We start from the raw sequence: 20,138 nt of genomic DNA on the forward strand, positions 1-20,138 counted from the left end.
CCAGGTTGAAGGAAAATGAAATGTCAGGAAAAAAATAGGAGTGCTTTTAAGAAATTGAAGTTAGGGATGCCTGGGTGGCTAAGCGGTTGAGCGTGTGCCTTCAGCTCAGGGTGTGATCCTGGGTCTGGGGATCGAGTATCACATCGGGCTCCCTGCTGGGAGCCTGCTTCTCCCTCTACCTATGTCTTTGCCTCTTTTTCTGTGTCTCTCATGAATAAATAAATAAAATCTAAAAAAAAAAAAAAAGAAATTGAAGTTAGTTATGTATTCAAAGCTAACTAAAGGAGTTCTAAATACATATGGGGGTGCAGCTGCCCTGGCTATGCATGTTGCACATGACCGTGCCAATGGAAGTCATGTACACATATCGGAGGGCAGAAGTTAGCTCTTGAGATTCCATTTAGCTACCTCTTTGTCAAGATTTCCAAAATTGCAGGCTTCTTCTGTTAGATCCAACATTGTTTTTTTTTCTTTGCGTTTTGATGAACTTTTGACCTAAATTGTATTTCTAATCTCCAGTCATTCAGAGGAAGGCCATTGGTTAAACTGGTTAAACATACGCGTGCACGCACGCACACACACACATTCCATATTACATTTTCAGGCCAATTGAATTACAGAAGGAGCCAATCTGAAAAGTTATTGAATTAAAACCCTAGAAGGGAGAGATGGGTTTTATTGTTCGCGGTTGGCATGACAACTTGATATGCTAGAGAGTAATATGTGCTGAGTTCATGTCTTGGAGACTCTGACAAGTTCAAGGCAGGGCCTTTGCCTCTAAGCCTTGTTGCCAAGGTAATGCAGCATAAGGCCGGAGTCCACTGAAATGAATACCTCTGACAGCTCATGCCAGCAGGAGCTATCTGATTAAAAGGGATCTTTAAAAAAAAAAAAAAAGAAACAGTATTTTAACAAGAGCAGGAGGAGAATGCAAAGGCGGGATATTGAAATATGGACAAGGGAAAAATCTGAAAGGAAAGCAGTCAGTGGGTGCCAAGAAGTAACTCAATAAAGGGGTCTGTTTTATTAGCAAGGGGTTGGTGATGTGTGAAGGTCTGCAGGCAAGGATTCTAGCCCGCCGGGCCATTTGGTTAGTGAAATGATACTGCCCCAGTTTGGTTCCCTGGCTCAAGTTCAACAGAATGATTTCACTTGATTGGTGGCCGCTCCCCTTCCGACCACAGATTTTAATTTGACAGATTTCCTTCTCTGATAACACATTAAAGAAAATGGTTTCTGAGGGACTTTACAGGTAACACCTATGTCTCAAAATGAAAAGGGAATCCACAAAAAACCTCAGCCCAGAGTAGAGGCCACCAAATGCCACTGCCTTCAGTCACCAGAAGAAAGAATCCTCAAGTTCACGATCATATTTCCAACAGGGATTTGACCCAGGCTCAGAGTAAGCTGACTCTCTTTTACACTTCCAGGGATTTAATGGGGATAATTAGTAATTGCGGACATGTGGGTAAGAGGGTAAACGGTGGAATCTGAACGGAATTCAGAATCCCAAATCTGCAGTTCTAATTTAAAGTCCCCCCCCCAAAAAAAATAAAAAAATAAAGTCCCTATGAATTCAGATCAGAGTATTATTTCATAAACAAATGAGGGAATGAAATTTTACTACCCTTTTCCCATCCTACACAAGTAGGGTCTATGGTATGATCTATAATGGAGAGGATATTGGCCTTAGAGTTACCAAAATCCAACTCCTGCCTCTGCAAATGATTTGCTGAATGATGTCTGACACAGTATTTAACATGCTCTGTCTGTTTATTGAGCTATAAGGCAAGGTGGATTATTCTAGCCCCTTCCTGTAAGAACAGTTCTCTACCTGGAATGTGTAGCCAAATCACAGGGAAGGCTCTTTTTAGAAATTCAGGTTCCCTGGGCCCTGTCCCTATTTCTACTGAGTCAAAATGTATACCTTTCAAGAGCTCTACACATGATTCTAATTTGAATCTCTGTTTAAGAATTACCAAAGATTATATATAACTTGTAAAGATGAATAAGCTAACATATGGGAGTTGTCTTAAGCTCCTTAATCAATCAAAAAGGAAGGGTGCTGCTAAGTTCAGCTTTTTTTTTTTCCAGCTTATGTTTTTAATATTTAAAACAGGGCAAAGAGATTAGGAATGTAGGAAAGTTGGCATACGTAGGGGAGTTCACATTTCTCTTCACCGTTTGAGGTATTTGGAGATGTCTAAGCTTTAAAAGAAAAGCTGCTTGAAGTAACTCTCTTTGTTCAGGGTTTGCATGCAATATTCCCCTCCGTCTTTATCGATCTGGAGAATGATAATTGAGGTTTATCTAATGCTTACTGGCATAATTCTGAGTGCTTTTGTAAGTGTTAACTCATTTGATCTTGAACCCTCTTGTACACTGAAGAGAGATGAAGTAACCTGAGATCATTGATAGCAAAGGGTGGAGGTGGGCTTTGAACCCAGGAACCTCACTCCAGAGGCGCACTCCTAGTCACCGTGTTGAAAGCATTGGTAGGTCAGACATTTCCATGAATAAATTGTTCAGCCTATGTATGAGAGGTTTTCTAGCTCTGGGTCACCACTTCCTAAAATGTGGTCCTTAGACTTCCTATGTCTGGATCATCTGAGGTGCTTATTAAAAATTCAGTTTCCAGGGATGCCTGGGTGGCTCAGAGGTTGAGCATCTGCCTTTGGTTCAGGGTGTGTTCCCAGGGTACTGGGATTGAGTCCCACATTGGGGTCCGTGCATGGAGTCTGCTTCTCCCTCTGTCTATGTCTCTGCCTCTCTCTCTGTGTCTCTCATGAATAAATGAGTAAAAATCTAAAAAAAAAGAAAAAAATTCAGTTTCCAGGGACCAGTCGCAGACCTATTGCACTAGAATCTCAGATACGAATAGATGGCTGGGAACTGGCATTTAGAAAACATACTTCTTAGGTGATTTATTTCCAGCTTCATTGAGGTATGACTGGCAAATAAAAAATGTATATATTTAGGTTGTACAATGTGATATTTTAAAGGTGTATAACATGATTTAATATACACATATACATTGTGAAATGATTACTACAATCAAATTAACACATCCATCATCTCATATAGTTAACCTTTTATGTGTATGGGTGTGGTGAGAACACTTAAGATTTACTTTCTTAGCAGGTTGGGTGACTAGGCCCAGTAAAATTTAAGAACCACTGGCTTGGGATTAACATTCGAAAGTCACCATTGTTGAAGATGAGGGTTGGTAGAACATTTTGGGAGCCATTGAACCAAAGCTGTTTTCCAGAGACACTAGGCACTGCCTGGGGTGGTTCATTTTTGTGGCTAATGGGTAGTTTGCAAAAGACACAGTTCTGCCCAGAAACAGAAGGAAGGGAGGTTGTTGTCTGTCATGGAGGGAAGTCAGCAAACTGACAACATGAATTTGCCTTCAGAGCCCTGATCTCAGTTGCCTTCAAGGGGTTGCTACTTATTGGTAGCAAGGCTAGCACTAGCCTATAACTCTGATGTTTTCCTTTGTAATATCCAAGTGCCAGGAAGTGTCTGTGTCACCCAACTGCACACCCTGTCTCAGGCACAATGGCAGAGTCAGGGAGCAGACCCTTTGGAATGCAGTCTGGCCCCACTGGGGCTTTGAGTTGAGCTGGAACTTGCAGACTCCCACAAGAGATCACTGTGGTGTCTTTTTCAGATGGGCAAAGAAAAGGAGGCCAAGAGGCAAACCCAGAAGCTTTGAGGATTTGTACTTTGGAAGTAGTTCACAGTGATTTTTTTTTTTTTAAATTAAAGATTTTTATATGAGGCTTCTTGGGGCATAATTCATATGCAGTAAATTTAGGTGGGTGTTTTGTTTTGTTTTGTTTTTAGTGTATGGTTCAATGAGTTCTGGAAGCTATACTCAACATCATAACGCCAATGACAGTTCTGTGAATTTGACTGATGTATACAGTCAGCTAACCAACATTTTAAAAAGAGAGAAAAAAAAATAAAAAAAAATTAAAAAGACAGAGAATAATATCAATTCCCCCCCCCCAAATTCCTTTGAATCCATTTGCAGCCAATCCCACCCTCTTTTCCCCATTCTTTGGCTACCACTAATCTAATATGTATCCAAATTCCAGAATGTCACATAAATGAAATCTTATAATACACAGCTTTTTGTTGTTGTGGATGTCAATAATTCTTTCCTATTTATTGCTAAGGAGTATTCCATTTATTCATTGATTCACCAGATGGTGGGCATTTGGAGTATTTTCACTTTGTGACAGGAATTGAGATTTAAATGAGCACTAATTCAGCAAGCATACAGATTAAGTAGATTCTGGAAAGTGAAATGGTTTATGCCTACACCCTCTGATAAAAATCATCATCACACTGGAAATTCCAACTAACACCTAAAGAAGAAGCAGCTTCCTCTGTGGCTCTGGAAACAAATGAGAAGGAAGAGAATGCATTCAGTGGTGTTGGTCCAATGATTCGAAGAGCGTTTGAGGTCCTTTGAAAGCCCTAAAATGATACTACCACGCTGAGACACATGAGGGCGCTCTAACCAGCCAGCGTTAGCAAACCCTTTTTCATTCTAACAAAGGTTGTTTGTTTTTTAATTTATTGGAATGCTTTGTTGAAAACCCTGGTGAATTCTCACTCCCACCCCTGGTCTCATTGGCCACTCTTGGATGATAGAAAAGAATTTGGCATCCAGTGAATCTGTCTTTGACTAATCCTCAGGGGTTTATTGTACCCAACCACAGTTTTATGGTGAGGCTCCAGTCGGCTTCCCTACTTAGAGTTACATGGAAAGGCTTCCAAAGGAACTCAAGATCAGAATGCCTCATAAATCACAAAGAGAACTGAGATTGTCTCTAATGTTCCTTTTTAATTTTATTGTTATTTTCAGGCCTCCTCAGAATGTAGCACACGAGTGTTAAAAAATAATTGCTGGGCAACATTTTAGACATTCTGGAAAGACTTGTGAGTCACTCCTTTCACATGGATCAACAATTTAGCTGGTTGCGAGTTGTTCATTCTCATCAAAGGAAGCACTGTGATCCATATAGAGGAATGCTATCTTTATAGCAAAGCAGCAGGGAGAGAGGACAGGGTTACCGGTTTTGGTTTTCTGAGAGGCTGTTCAAAACCAAAACCAAAAAAAAAAAAAAAAAAAAAAAAGATTCTGGATTACATTTAAAATTTTTTAAAAATCAATGACTCATTTGTTACAGAGGAGCTAAGTCCAAAATAAAAGACACTTCATGTAAACTGCGTTAGAAAGCTCTGATGAGATTCTAAATGAATTTCATGCTGGGGGTGCATGATTTTCTTGCAAGGTCTGGGAAGTCCTAAGGATCCCTCTCTTAGAGATGGGGGTTGATCCCATCATTTGCAAGGATGTTTCTGTAGGACTTTGTACAATTAAGAGAATAAAATGCTTACTTGAAGAAAAAAGTCTTTTACTCAGTCAAAATTCCTGAACATAAAATACAATTGTTGCAAGCAGAAAATTATCTTTGGCTGTTATGTCCAAGTTACATAATAGCATAGCCTTAAAACTAAGAAGAAGACAGGGCAGAGATGATTCTAAGGACAGAGTGTGGCCCTGGCCTGGATTCATGGATGCTTGGCACCAATCAGGAGAACCACCCTGAGGTGCTCTCTTGCCGTGTGAGTAGAATCCTGAACCACCACACCTGGGCCTACACACAGTCCCATTGTAGACTTTCTCAATCACTCCCTTCAAAAGGCATTCTCCTGTTCTATCCTTACCTTATCCCTTGGATCCAAAGCTCACTGGCTGTGTGAGTATGGTGGTTAAATGTTTAGACCAATAAGTCGTAGCTAGCTATGTTATCTTTTTTTTTTAAAGATTTTATTTATTGGGACCCCTGGGTGGCGCATTGGTTTGGCGCCTGCCTTTGGCCCAGGGCGCGATCCTGGAGACCCGGGATCGAATCCCACATCGGGCTCCCGGTGCGTGGAGCCTGCTTCTCCCTCTGCCTGTGTCTCTGCCTCTCTCTCTCTCTCTCTCTCTCTCTGTGACTATCATAAATAAAAAAATAAATAAATAAATAAATAAATGAAAAGATTTTATTTATTTATTCATGAGAGACACACACAGAGAGAGGCAGAGACACAGGCAGAGAGGGAAACACGTTCTATCCCAGGAACCTGACGTGGGACTCGATCCTGGGTCTCCAGGATCACGCCCTGGGCTGAAGGCACCGCTAAACTGCTGAGCCGCCCACGGTGCCCTAGCTATGTGATCTTAAAAAAATTACTTCATTTCTCTAAACCTCAATTTCCCCCACTATAAAATGGAGATTATAAAAGTCTCTATTTCAGAAAGTCCCCATAATAGTACCCACCAGAAGTTGTTGAGAAGTTTAAATAAGATAATGCATATAAAGTATTATAACCCAGTGTCTGATACATAGTAAGCCCTCAAGAGGTTGACAGTATTGTTAGCATTATTATTATCATCAACATTATTATTAGTATTTCTGATTTGCTCCTCTCAACTGTCACCTGAACTCCCCATCCTGCTAAATCACCTTCAGACTCCAGTTAGAGGAATATTCCTAGTCAACCAAGCCCTTAAAACTCTCCTGTCCCTGCATCTGCCCCAAGGATTGTCCTCCCCTCCTTCCAGGGCTCACAAACCAAACTTAGGCTATGCTAACAGTCTTGTCCCATCATCACACATCAGAGTTGTGCTAGGAATGCCAGGAATGTCAAATGGCCATCACTTTAGCTAACCATCAGTTCGGGATGGATTTACCTCATAGGTGACATGTACTCCTTTTTATTATAAATTCCTTCACTAGTCATCCGCCAGGTGAGAAACACGACATCAAGAGCATATTCTGTTTATCTATGATCATCTTACTATAAATGAGATGCAGAAACAATAATACAATGTGAGTGGAAAGGTCTTGTTTTTAAGGAGAGGCAATACCATTTTATATCATTCCATTTCTGTCCCCAGCAAGCAATGGAATCAAGGCCCAAGCTGACAACTGTAACTCCAAGTTGTGCAGGAGAAGCAGAAAAAGAAAAGGAAATCCAGGGCAGCCCGGGTGGCTCAGCAGTTTAGCGCTGCCTTCAGTCCAGGGCCTGATCCTGGAGACTCTGGATCGAGTCCCATGTCGGGCTCCCTGCATAGAGACTACTTCTCCCTCTCCGTGTGTCTGTACCCCTCATGAGTAAACAAATAAAATCTTTAAAAAAAGAAAGAAAAGGAAATCCAAAGAGACTGTGATCCCAGTTTAACAAAACTGCCTCTGGTGATAAAGTTCTGCAAAAGATGAATGAAGAGAAGCAAAATGAATGAATGAAGAGAAGCAAAATGCCTCAAAATAGATCTGTTAACATATCCTTTTTAAGAATGGGAGGGGGTGGTTCCTCCAGACAATTCAGAACAACTTACAGTCAAATTGTATTTCAAACAAGTTTTCTTGATTAGTTCACGTGGTATTTGGGAGTGTAGGTTCTGGAACTGTCCAATGGGGTATTTTCCTCTGTCTTTGAATCTCCATAAGACTCAGTTTCCCAAAGGTAAGACGAGGACAACAATATTGTGCACCTCAAAGCATTCTCATTAGAATTAAATACAATCATCTGCTTATACCACCAAGCACAGTGCCTGGAAATAAGAAAAGGGATCAGAGAGGAAGGACAGAGAGTGACCAGGTCCATGCTCATGATGAGATGGTGTGAACCCAGCAGTGTAATTAATTCAACCATATGCACGTGAGATCAAGGACAGCAAGAAGGCAAAGGAGCTTTAGTCCATGGACTTTGATGTTGTGTCTCCCTGTTCAGCATCTTTCAACATATTTCCTCATGTTCCACTGTGTCTGATTAGATGTGTTTGCTGGACAGCCAAGTTGCAGATGAAAGGAGTAGCAAACAAAAAGAAGCTGAGGCACTTATACATATGCATAGAAATAAACCCACAAACTAAAGGGACTTGTGAGGCTCTTTAGGTCAACCCTCTCAGGTTGGAGAGGTTAAGTGGTCTGCTCAAAGTAATGTAGCTAAGAAGACACCAAGCCAGGACTGGAATCTGAAGGCATCTTAGGGTACCTCCCAAGTACATCAGACTGCAAGAGGCTTGAGATAATAATAGTAATGCTACCTTATTTTATATCTTATGTCCAATGAAAAATGAAAGAGAAGATTCTATGCAGGCACCTTTTGAAGTTCAACTCACAATAGGCCTTACACTTTAAATGGGTCACTCTGTATCACCATGGTGATTCTTCCAAGTTCTCCTGGAATCATCAGCTGTTTTCTAATGAGGGCACTCCCCAGAACTTGCAGCTCCACGAAACAGATGAACATTTCCTGGTAGAAAATGCTTAGTGCCTTAAGCAGCTTCATCAGCAATTACTTTTTCTTCTCCACTTCCTAGGGAAACGATCTAAAGCATGCACCTACATTTGCTTTAGATGTCATAGAATTCTTTAAAAACCTCTTGATTCTACTGATGGCAACTCTGATTTCCTGGGTTTTGTGTGATTTATATGTTGAAAAACAGCCACCTTCTTTTTAACTGAGCAGTAAGTATATCACAACTAAAAAGCTTAGTAACAGTATGGCTGCTCCTCAAAAATATTAAAAAAGAATTACATATGATTCAGCAATTCCAATTCTGGGTACCCATTCAAAAGACTTGAAATCAAGGTCTCAAAGAGTATTTGAATATCCATGTTCATAATAGCATTACTCACAGTAACCAAAATCTGGAACAACCCAAGTGTCTACCAATGGATGAATGGATAAACAAAATTTGATACATATAATAGAATATTATTTACCTTGTAAAGGGAAGAAACTTCTGACAGTTGCTACAACATGGTTGAATCTTGAAGACATGCTAAGTAAAATAAATCAGGCATAAAAAGACAAATACAGTATGATTCCACTTATATGAGGTATCCAGAGTAGTCAAATTCATAGAGATGGAAAGCAGAATGGTGGTTTCCAGAGGTTGAAAGAAGGGAGAAAATAAAATATTGTTTAATGGGTTTAGAGTTTCAGTTTTGCAAGATGAAAAATTTCTGGAGATTGATTGCAAGTAATGTGAATATACTCAAGACCACTGAACTGAAACTCAAAAATGATGGTGATGGTAAATGTTGTTATGTGTATTTGATCACAGGCAAAATTTTTAAATAAAAATAAATGAGGGGCAGCCTGGGTGGCTCAGCAGTTTAGCACCGCCTTCGGCCCAGGACATGACCCTGGAGACCTGGGATCGAGTCCCACGTTGGGCTCCTTGCATGGAGCCTGCTTCTCCCTCTACCTGTGTTTCTACCTCTCTCTCTCTGTTTGTCTTGAATAAATAAATAAAATCTTAAAAAAAAATAAATGAGAGAGAGAGGGATAGGAGTGACTAAGTCCTGTATACTTATTATAAGCCCATGTATAGTTATTTTAATCGCCATTGGTCTCATTATACTTGTCAATCATAATTGTGAAGGCTCACTGGAAAGAATGTCAGGGCAGCCCAAAGCATCAGCTTAAAGCAATATAAGAAGACAGCAGATGACAGAACAACCATGACCAAGTATTTATGTTATTCCCCTGAATTTTTCCAGCTTTGACTCAGCTCATACTGATCTCCAGTAAGCTAGAGAAATCTGTTCTTCCAGGTTTGTCAATATTCCCAGAATTTCTTTGTGTAAAATATGATTTGAATCTAGGGTTGATAATCCTGAAATTATTTGACTCATCTCTAAAATGGACAAAACCAAAAATTCCTGAAGTTCAGATTCTTACATGTGACACAGTTGGAAAAAAAAAAGTCTTTTTTTAAGATTTATTTATTTATTTATTATTATTATTTTTTTTTTTTTTTGAGAGAGAGAGAGCATGTGAAAGTGAGGGGAGAGATAGGAGGAGAGGGAGAGAGAATCCTCAGGCAGACTCCCTGCTGAGCACAGAGCCCAAACCATGAATTGGCCACCTAACTGACTGAGCTACCCAGACGCCCCTGAAAAAAAAAAAAAGTTTTATATCTACTTTTTTGGATTGAATCGTGTCTCCCCCTACCTCTCCACCCAAAAAAAATGTAAATTGAAATCCTAAACTTGAGTACCTCAAAAAGTGACCTTATTTGGCAATGGGGTCCTTACTGATGTTACTAGTTAAGGTAAGGTCATCCTGGTGTAGGGTGGGTCCCTAACCCAATATGACTGGCATCCTTATAAAAAGGGGAAATTTGGACACAGACACACACACACACAGGAAGAATAGCATGTGAACATGAAGGCAGAAATCCGCAAGCCAAGGAATGCTAAAGACTGTCAGCAAACCACCAGAAGCGAAGGGAGAGGGACAGAACAGATGCTTTCTCTCCACTCTGGGAAAGAGCTAATCCTGCCAACACCTTGATCCTGGACTTTTGGCCTCCAGTACTGTGAGACAATAGACTTCTGCTGTTTGAGCCAATAACAAATAAAAAGTAAGAATAAAGCATTGGCATAAGCTTCCCTAACACCACCATTTCCTTTTTCCCTTAGATCCCCTTTTTTCAACTCTCTGCCTTCTCATTTCCCTGACTCTTGAAACTTTTTGCTTACTCCATGTATCACTATGTATTAAAAAGTGTTCAAGCTTTGTTTTCATTTAATTTTATTGTCTCCTTTTATTATAAAAGTAATACCTAGTCATATTTCAGGGCACCTGGGTGGCTTAGTTGGTTGAGCACCCGGCTCTTGGTTTTGTCTCAGGTCACAATCTCAGGGTCCAAGGATCCAGCCTTGAGTTGGGCTCTGCACTGGGTTTGGAGCATGCTTAAGATTCTCTGCCTCTCCCTTTCCCTCTGCCCCTCTCCTCACAGTGGCACAAGAGCATGGTCTTGCACTCTCTCTCTCAAATAAATAAATAAATAAATAAATAAATAAATAAATAAAATCTTCTAGAATTTGCTTTCACATAATTCATAAAGGAAATGAAGTGAAAGGAAAGACACTTCCCTTTTGCCCCCACCTGGGCACACCTCATTACCTCCCCAAGGATAATCTCTGTTCAAGTTGGGTATGTAGTCCTCCAGAATTTTTGGTGTCCATGCATGCATGCATATATGATTTGTGCATTTGTTTTTTTAAAAAAATATAATCAAATAACATATGCTGTTTACAGCTTGCTTTTCTTCAACTAACAATATATCCTAAACAGCTTTCTATATTAGTTCATTTAGGTATGCCTCTTTCTGTATGTTCCTTGAGTTATTTAAACAATTCTCCAATAAAGGAGGTTTAAATTATGTCCAGTTTAGTACTATTGTAATTAGCACTGAAATGAACATTCTTGTGTTTATATCTTTGAGTACTTATTTGAGTGCATCTACAGGGTTAATGATTCTGTATCCAATTTTACAGTGGGGCAGAGGGGTGTACCCACACCACCAAGCAATTCTCAATACCAGGTGTGTGTCCCACAATTTAACTCAATTCTCTCTCTCTCTTTCTCTGTTTTTTTGTTTTGTTTTGTTTTGTTTTTGTTTTTGTTTTGTTTTGTTTTTTTGAGAGACAAAGGGGGGAGGTAAGGAGTGGGGAGTACAGAGAGAGAGAATCTTAAGCAGGCTCCATGCCCAGAGCCGAGCTTGATGCGAGGCTTGAACTCACAACCCTGAGATGAAATCAAGACTTGGATGCTTAACTGAGTGAGCCACCCAAGCACTGCTCAACTCTATTCTGACACATCCACCTGGAGATAGCATCAGATTCCACAATTTAAGGGCTCAGTCCCTCAAGACTGCCCTCCACTTCAAACCAATTGCAATTCCAGATGCTTCTGACCTATACTTTTACCCTATTGCTATAGATCGAAAGTTCCAACAACTCCCTTTTTGGGTTTTATTAATTTGCTTGAGCAACTCACAGAACTCAGAGACACATTTTACTTACTAGAACCTCAGTTTATGATAAAAGGATCTAACTTGGGGACTGCTGGATGGAAGTGATGCTGCATAGGGCAAAGTATGGGGAAAGAGCCCAAAGTTTCTGTGCTCTCTGATGCATTCTGATCCCTCTCCCTGCCAAATCTCCATATTTTCATCAATCCAGAGCTCTTGGAACCCCATTGTTTTGGGTTTTTATGGAGATTTCATTACACAGGCACAATTGATTAAATTATTGACAATTGGTGATTGAACTCAATCTTCAACCCATTTCCCTTCCCTGAAGGCCAGAGGGTGTGACTAAAAGTTTCAACCCTAAAATCATATGGTTGGTTCCACTGCAACCAGCTCCCATCCTTAGGAGCTCCAAAGCTCATCTCATTAATATAACAAAGGACACCTTTTATCTCTCTCATCATTTAAGAAATTCCAAGAGTTTTAGAAGCTACATGCCAGAAACAGAAGACCAAATATATATTTATTTTGTATTATAAATCACAGTATCCCAAGGATAAGTTCCTAGAAGTGGAATATCTGGGCCAAAGGGTGTGTACACTTTACATTTCCATAGATATTCTCCATGGACTTTATTATCAGACGCAGCTGGGGTTGAATCTGGGCTCTGTCACTTTCTGGCTATGTTACTTTAAGCAAGCTGTTCATTCTCAACCTCAATTTCCTTGGCTATAAAATGGATATAACTTAAAGTCTATTGCAGAGTTTTTCATGGATGAAACATGCTCAATTGATAATGGTTAGTAGTTAACTTACAAACTCTCATCTGTGTCTTTCTGTTTTATTGTCTCCCTCCTACCTCTTCTTGGATTTTTTTCAAAGATCACATTTCATTTCATGCCAGCAAATGTTTATAGAGGTCTAATATATGCAAAGTTTGACAAATGCTGAGGGGACTGTAAGTTTTTTTAAAGACACAGTCCTTTTTGGAGCTTACAATATTATACAGGAGAAAAACATCTCCCAGGTCTTAGTATATGGCAAGCCCTTACTTAATATTGCTGGAATGAATGAGTAAAGGAAGGAAGGAATGTGTTGAATAACACCACCCAGTCTGGGAAAGAGCTCAGCAGTGATGCTAGCATCCATAGAGTGGAACGTGGAATCAGGAGCGATGGAACTGGAATTGAGGCTTCTCAAAATTTTCTTCTGAATTCCACCTAACGGTGAGGGAGACATTGGGGCTGAAAGCCAAAGCATTTGGCAAGAATATCATATGGAGTCGTGTATTTTATCTTGAAACTTCACATAAAATTTGTATTCTACTCCATTATACGTTGTTTGCCTCCATATAAATAGCATCTTTCTCCTCGACCCTGGGGCAAAATGGACACTCCAGCAAGATGTACTGTATTTATCAGGTGACTTGAGTTCCTCCTGACATGCTGTCAAGAGTGTGCTTATCTGAGTTTGAGAAGCATGAGATTAATACAGGTGCTGAATGAGCCCTCACTTCATGCTTCACCAACTATCTCCCCGTCTGTCTGTCCTGCATGCCCATCTCATACCCACAGCAGCCCATCTCCCTACTATGTGCTAAAACTCTCTCCCTTCCTGTTGTCTCTTTAATCCTGATTTTGTTTTCCTAACTAATCTAAATGTTATGTTGAAACTCCACAACTCAAAAAATATTGAAGAAAATGAATGACTCAACTGCAAAACTCCTCCAGTAACCATTTGAGGTCATTAAGGTTTCGTGGGACACCCTTCATTTATCCCCATTGTGTTGGCTTTTGGTCTGGCTCATTCCCGTCATCTATGACAATAGACTCTTAGAGGGATGCAGCTTGTTTCATTTAAGTCTTGACAAGCACCCAAACTAATGCCGTGGTCAATTAATGTTGTTCTGGTTCTGAGCACTCAGTTATGTGCTCTCCTCTGTGCTTGAAGGACACTGTAAATGGAACATATGTTTTGAATTGCTTCTCCAGAGCTCAGGGTGACTCTGATCTGTCTGCCTCTTCTCTACTCCCCCTGCCTGGGCTCTGGGTCAAGGCCTCATCATTTCTCACTTAGATTATTGCTCTAGTTCCTCGTGTGAAATTTCTTGCCTTTCACTTTACCCTCCTTGAAGCTGCGAAAGTGATTTTTCTAACAGAGGTCAGCCCACACCATTCCCCTGCTTAAAACTTAGGTGGCAATGATCTCCAGTTACACGCAACGACATTACGTTTCACTTACAGAGTCAAAGCACCAGACACAAAAAAGTGCGTACATTAAATAAAGCGCAAAACCCAGCAAACACAACCTGTGGCGTTATATATCATGGTAGTGGCCAACAGGTACATGAATAGGTGCTCAACATCACATCATCAAGGACATGCAAATCAAAACCACAATGAGATGTCAACTCATGCCTGTTAGGATGGCTAGTCCTGGAAAAAAATAAAATGAAATAACAAGTGTTGGTGAGGACAATGAAGAAAGGCAACTAATGCACTGTCAATGGGAATGTAAATTGGTGCCACTACTGTGGGAACTAGTGTGGCAGTTCCTCAAAAATTAAAAATCAAATTACTGTATGATCCAGCAATCTTGCTCTGGGTATTTATCCAAAGGAACTGAAATCAGGATCTTAAAGAGTACCTGCATTCCCATGTTAATTGTAGTATTATTCTCAATAGCCAAGATACGGAAACAACCCAAGTGCCTATTGACGAATGAATGAATAAAAAAAAAAATATGGTACACATTACAATGGTATATTATCCATCCTTAAAAAAAAAGAAGAAAACGCTGCTCTTTGCAACAAATGGACCTGAAGAACATTATGCTAAACAAAATAAGCCAGACACAGAAAGACAAATACTGTATTATCTCACTTCCCTTTGGAGACTGAAAAAGTCAAACTCCTAGAGGCAGAGAGTAGGATGTGGTTGCCTGGAGAAACGGAGGTGGGGATATGATGTCAAAAAGTATAAAGTTTCAGTTCTGAAAGATAAATTAGGTTCTGGAGATCTACTACACAGCGTAATTCCTACAGCTAACAATACTGTATTGAAAACTTAAAACTTACTGACATATATAACAGGATATCTTATGTTAAGTTTTCTTACCACACAAAGATAATTATAATAAAGGCGCGAGGAGGTGACGGGAGGTGTTGGATATCTTTATGACCTTGATGGAGATGATAGGCACATCATATGGACACCAATACTCATTCATACATTAAATATGTACAGCTTTTTACATGTCAATCAGACCTCAATGAAACAGTTAAAAGAAAAAAAGAAGTCAGGATAGCAGTTATGCTTGGCAGGGGTGGGGAGCAGTAGTGATTGGTAGGGATTGTGAAAAGGGCTTCTGGGTTGGTGTTAATGTCCTACTGCTTGATGTGGGTGCTAGTAAAACAGATGTGTTTGGTTTGTGAAAATCTATCACGCTGTACACTTATGTTCTGGGCACTCTTCTGTATGTCTACTCCTTCAGTACAAAGTAAAAACAAGCACTATTGGTTGCTTCCCCTCAGCACAACACACAGTATTCCACATGTGTCCCATCTGTCTCCTTCTCTGCCACCTCCAATCATCTTGCCCAGTGTTCTGACACACCAGATGACTCAATGTTCTCCAAACACAGCATGCTTCCTATTTTTCCCTGATGCCACTCACTTTGACAGGAAGTCCTTCAATTGAAAGTTGACTCATCCTTTGATTCTCCGTTCAAATATCACCTCCTCCATGAGATCTCTTCCTGACCAAGCTCAGCAAAATTAATGGTTCCCTTCTCTGTTTTTTTTTTTAAGATTTTATTTATTTATTAACGAGAGACACAGAGAGAGGCAGAGACATAGGCAGAGGGAGAAGCAGGCTTCTTGCAGGGAGCCTGATGCAGGACTTGATCCCAGGACTCTGGGATCATGACCTGAGCCAAAGGCAGATACTCAACCACTGAGCCACCCAGGTGTCCCCTTCTCTGTGCTTTTATTTATTTTTTATTTTTTTTAAAGATTTTATTTATTTACTCATGAGAGACACAGAGAGAGAGAGGCAAAGACATAAGCAGTGGGAGTAGCAGGCTCCATGCAGGAAACCCTAAGCGGGTCTCAATCCCAGAACCCTGGGATCACTCCCTGAGCCAAAGGCAGATGCTCAACCGCTGAGCCACCCAGGCATTCCTCTCTGTGCTTTTTGTCGTCCCTTTCCTGAAGCTGCAGTGACCCTACTTTCAATATATATTTATATATATATAAAGGATTCTTGTTCTAAGGGTATGAATTATACTTAAGGAGTCACTAAGATAGACTGCTGGGCTTAGGAATGGCCTGGAATATCCAGACTGTGTATAACACATTGTATTATAGTAATTTCTCTGGATCTGTGCCTCTATCCAGACTAGAGTTTCTTAATCTTTTTTGTGCTGTGAATCCCTTTGGCAGACTGGTAAAGCCTATGGATGCTTTTTTTAAAGTAAATTTTTATAGAATCTATAAAATTATAGATGGATAGCTCAATGAATTTGTATAAAGTGAACACATTCATGTTGCTTATATCTGGATCAACAGATAACCCAAAAGCCCCACATGCCCCTCCCAACCACTACCCCACAAAAGGGTAAACACTATCTTGACTTCTAACTTCAGAGATGAACTAAACCTGTTTTGAAACTTTATATGAACTGAATCATACAGCATGTTCCCTTTTCCGTCTGGATTCTTCTTTTCAATCTTAGTTTGTGAGATCCAGCCATGTTGCTGAATGTAGCAATTGTGTATTCATTCTCATTGCTGGGTGGCATTTCATTGCATGAATATACCACTGCTGATTTATCCATTCTTCTATCGATGAACACATAGTTTGTTCACAATTTTATGGTGTAATGAATAGTGCCGTTATGAACATCCTCATACATGGAAAGCATATATTATGTACTCACTTCAGAACACTGTTTTTAAATGCATAAAGCAAGATACATGGGAGTACAAAATAATTAAACTAATAGATAGCTTTTAAAGTATAAAAGAAAATTTGAGATAAAGTTATATTTGTGCTTTTTTATTAACACAATTCCCAGATTTGACAGTGGGTCTAGTAACTATTATAATTTTGAAGAAATAATGTGCATAAATGAAATTTAAAATTTCTGCAAAACTACAACGTTCTATGAAAATGTCCATGATTTCTGTTGGTGACAAAGTCATATACAGTGTGAATAACTCTGTGGTTTGTTGTATAAATTCATAGTTGAAGGAATGTTAAATTTCAGTTAGAGATTGGTAAAAAATAGAGATGTGATTTTTTTTTTCTCATCCAATTTCAGGAAGTCCCTGAATTGACCTCTGATCTAGACTTAACCCCCTTAAAGGCAAGGATTATATCCTAAAACCATATTAAAAATTCAGAATCTGACACAAAACTTGGCACACGGTAAGTGCTCAAAAACAGTTTTTCTTGAATGACAAATTCACATGACAATAGCAAACTCAGGTTGAGCATATAATATGTGCCAAGTACTGGGCTAGGGTCTTTAAATGTTCTTCTAAAAATCCTCACAACAACCTTTTGACTACTGCTCCCATTTTACAGATGAGGAATGGAGACTTGGCGTGGTTCTATAATTTGCCAAGATTTTACAACCAGTAAGTATTAGGCCAGGAATACAAACTAAAGTATTTCTAACTCTAAGACGCCCCAGCTGTCTTTTAGGTTTTATTGCAGATCAATGAATGAAGAGATAAATAAATAAGTAAACAAGAATTAAACAGGATGGTTTTTCAATGCCGAAATTCTTTTTATCCAAAGGAAGCAGAGTAACCATTTCCCTGGAAAAGGGATTCTCTGAGGGAAGGCTCCCGAAATTTAGGGAAAGGTAACCAAGTGCTTAAACATATGTTTCTGAATTCAGCTATTCTAATTCTATTGTTTTTTTTAAATAATATAAATAACATTTATACACATAAAAGCATTCATATGTATGGAAGCATTTAAAGTATAAAATTAGTGTCCCTCACCCTTCTAATCCTACTTCTCAGAACTATTAACATTAACAGTCACCTATATAGATTTCCAAACTTTTTTCTACAACATGCATCATATATTTATATCTATAGGCATGCACAAATATATACACACACAATTATGTACATACATTTATGTTAGTATGACATTACTCTTTGCATGTTATTCTACAACCTACTTTTTTCCAGAACAATATACCACGGACATCACGTCAGTTTCGTATACTCAAGGTCACCGTCATGTTTCATTAATGATGCAACATATTCCATTTTGTGGGTCTGTATAATTATTTTTACATCTAAATGTATTGAAAGATTTAGATTCTTGCTTCTTTTGTTTGCTATTGGAAACCATACAGCAGTGTGTAACTCTCTTGTTTAAATGCTCCTACAAGGGTTTCTGTAGAAGTACACTTCTTTTAAGTGGATTTGCTTGGTTAAAGAGTCATATGTTTTTATTTTTTATAATTATGGCCAAATTCAAGAGGAGACACTCTGAAGCTTTCACTCTCAGGAAACTTTCTATGAAGTTTTAACTGACTGTGAGATCCGCAGCTCTGCACTATCTCACTTCTTTTTCTTTTTTTAGATTTATTTACTTATTTTAGATGAGGGAGGAGGAGAGGTGGAGAGAGAGAGACAGGGAAAGAAAAAATCTCAAGCAGACTCCCTGCTGAGCTCAGAGCCCAACATTGGGCTTGATCTCAGGACCCTGAACCGAACTCAAGAGTCAGACATTTAAACCAAGTCACCCCTGTGCTATCTCACTTAAAAATCCATAGAATTCCTTTTGCTCTGATAAAGTTAACACACTCTGTATTGCCACACTCTTGCCTTCCAGTGCACATTTTAGCTCCTGTCCAAACTATCCATTATTTTAGATGCAAATAATTTTTTTTGTAGGAAAACTCAGAAGCCCCTCATGCTTCAGAGTAAGGATTAAATTCTACCTCTACTGCCGATTTTTTTCCTAATTGGTCAGCGTACATTCAGCTACAAATTCATAAAGTCCATGTTCAAGCTTCCTTCTTCTTTTTAGTTGTACAAACAAAAGAATATGTGAATTTATTGGGAAGGGAAATACATAGGAAGTGATTACTTATTTAGGACTGGAAGCAGGGGAAAAATTAAGATTTCAGAACAAACCATTGTAAGAAGGACCTGATATCATGCCATAAACTCCTCAAGCCTCAATAAATATTGATCTTATTGTATTCTAAGAAAAAGAATCCTCCCAGTCTTTTTATTAAGTACTCTCTTTATGAAGGCATTTTATATAAATTATTCCTAATTCCCTCAACAAACTCAAAGAGTAGGTTGCAATTTTTCCATTAGACAAATAAGGAGACTGAGCTTCACAGAACTGATACAATTTCACAGCTAGCTAGGTACTTGAGATGGTGTCCAGACTCAGCTTCACCTGATTTTTTTCCACTGTACTCTATCATTCTATTGCCATCAAAGTCACCAACTCAGAACTTCAGAGGAAAGAACCAAGACTAATGAGTCAAAGTCCTGAGATGCACAATTTAGCTGGGCACAAGAGGGATGAGGAGATGAGTGCCCTTTCATGTGAGGGTTGGGCAATTGGTTTCTGTCAGGAATATTATAGACAAACTTCCTACAATGGACCAGAGGCTGCTAGCTAAAATACCCTCCAACTCCCCTTCTAAGTCTATAAATGTATAATTCAACTCTCACAACCATTTTACAGATAGAGAAACGGAAGTTCGGAATCATTAAGTAACCTGCTCAAGTTCATAGCTAACTAACGCAGAACTCAGGAGTCATGGTAACCTTTCTGAGGACCTTTCCACAGAACACACCTACGTCCAAGATTGCAGACTTTCTAGCATTTTGCCTACATAATTTTGAATCCCTTTACTCATTGTTTGTGACTTTGGCTAACCGAGATTCCACCTTGATTTCCTACACAATCCATGATCGGGGCAGGAAGAATAATGCCTCTGTTTTTCCTTGTTGTCTTTTCTTCATTCCTACCTGCCCCCCACCCTTTCTCTTCTAAGAATAAAGGCACAGGGGGTAGAAGGGCTTGGTGTATCCCACATGTTTTAACATCTTGGATTTCTAAAAAAAAAAAAAAAAAAAAAAAAAAAAAAAAAAAAATCTTGGATTTCTAATCCAGCAATAAAAGTATTAATGCTGTATATAAAGAAAATAATAGAATGAAGGAAGGGGTCCGTCATACTCCTAGAAAACATAAAAGCCAAGCCCAACCACAGGTACACTCTGTAAGAACTCTGACAATCTTCCAAA

This window comes from Nyctereutes procyonoides, unplaced genomic scaffold, assembly GCF_905146905.1.
Source record: "Nyctereutes procyonoides isolate TBG_1078 unplaced genomic scaffold, NYPRO_anot_genome, whole genome shotgun sequence".
Classification (NCBI taxonomy): domain Eukaryota; kingdom Metazoa; phylum Chordata; class Mammalia; order Carnivora; family Canidae; genus Nyctereutes; species Nyctereutes procyonoides.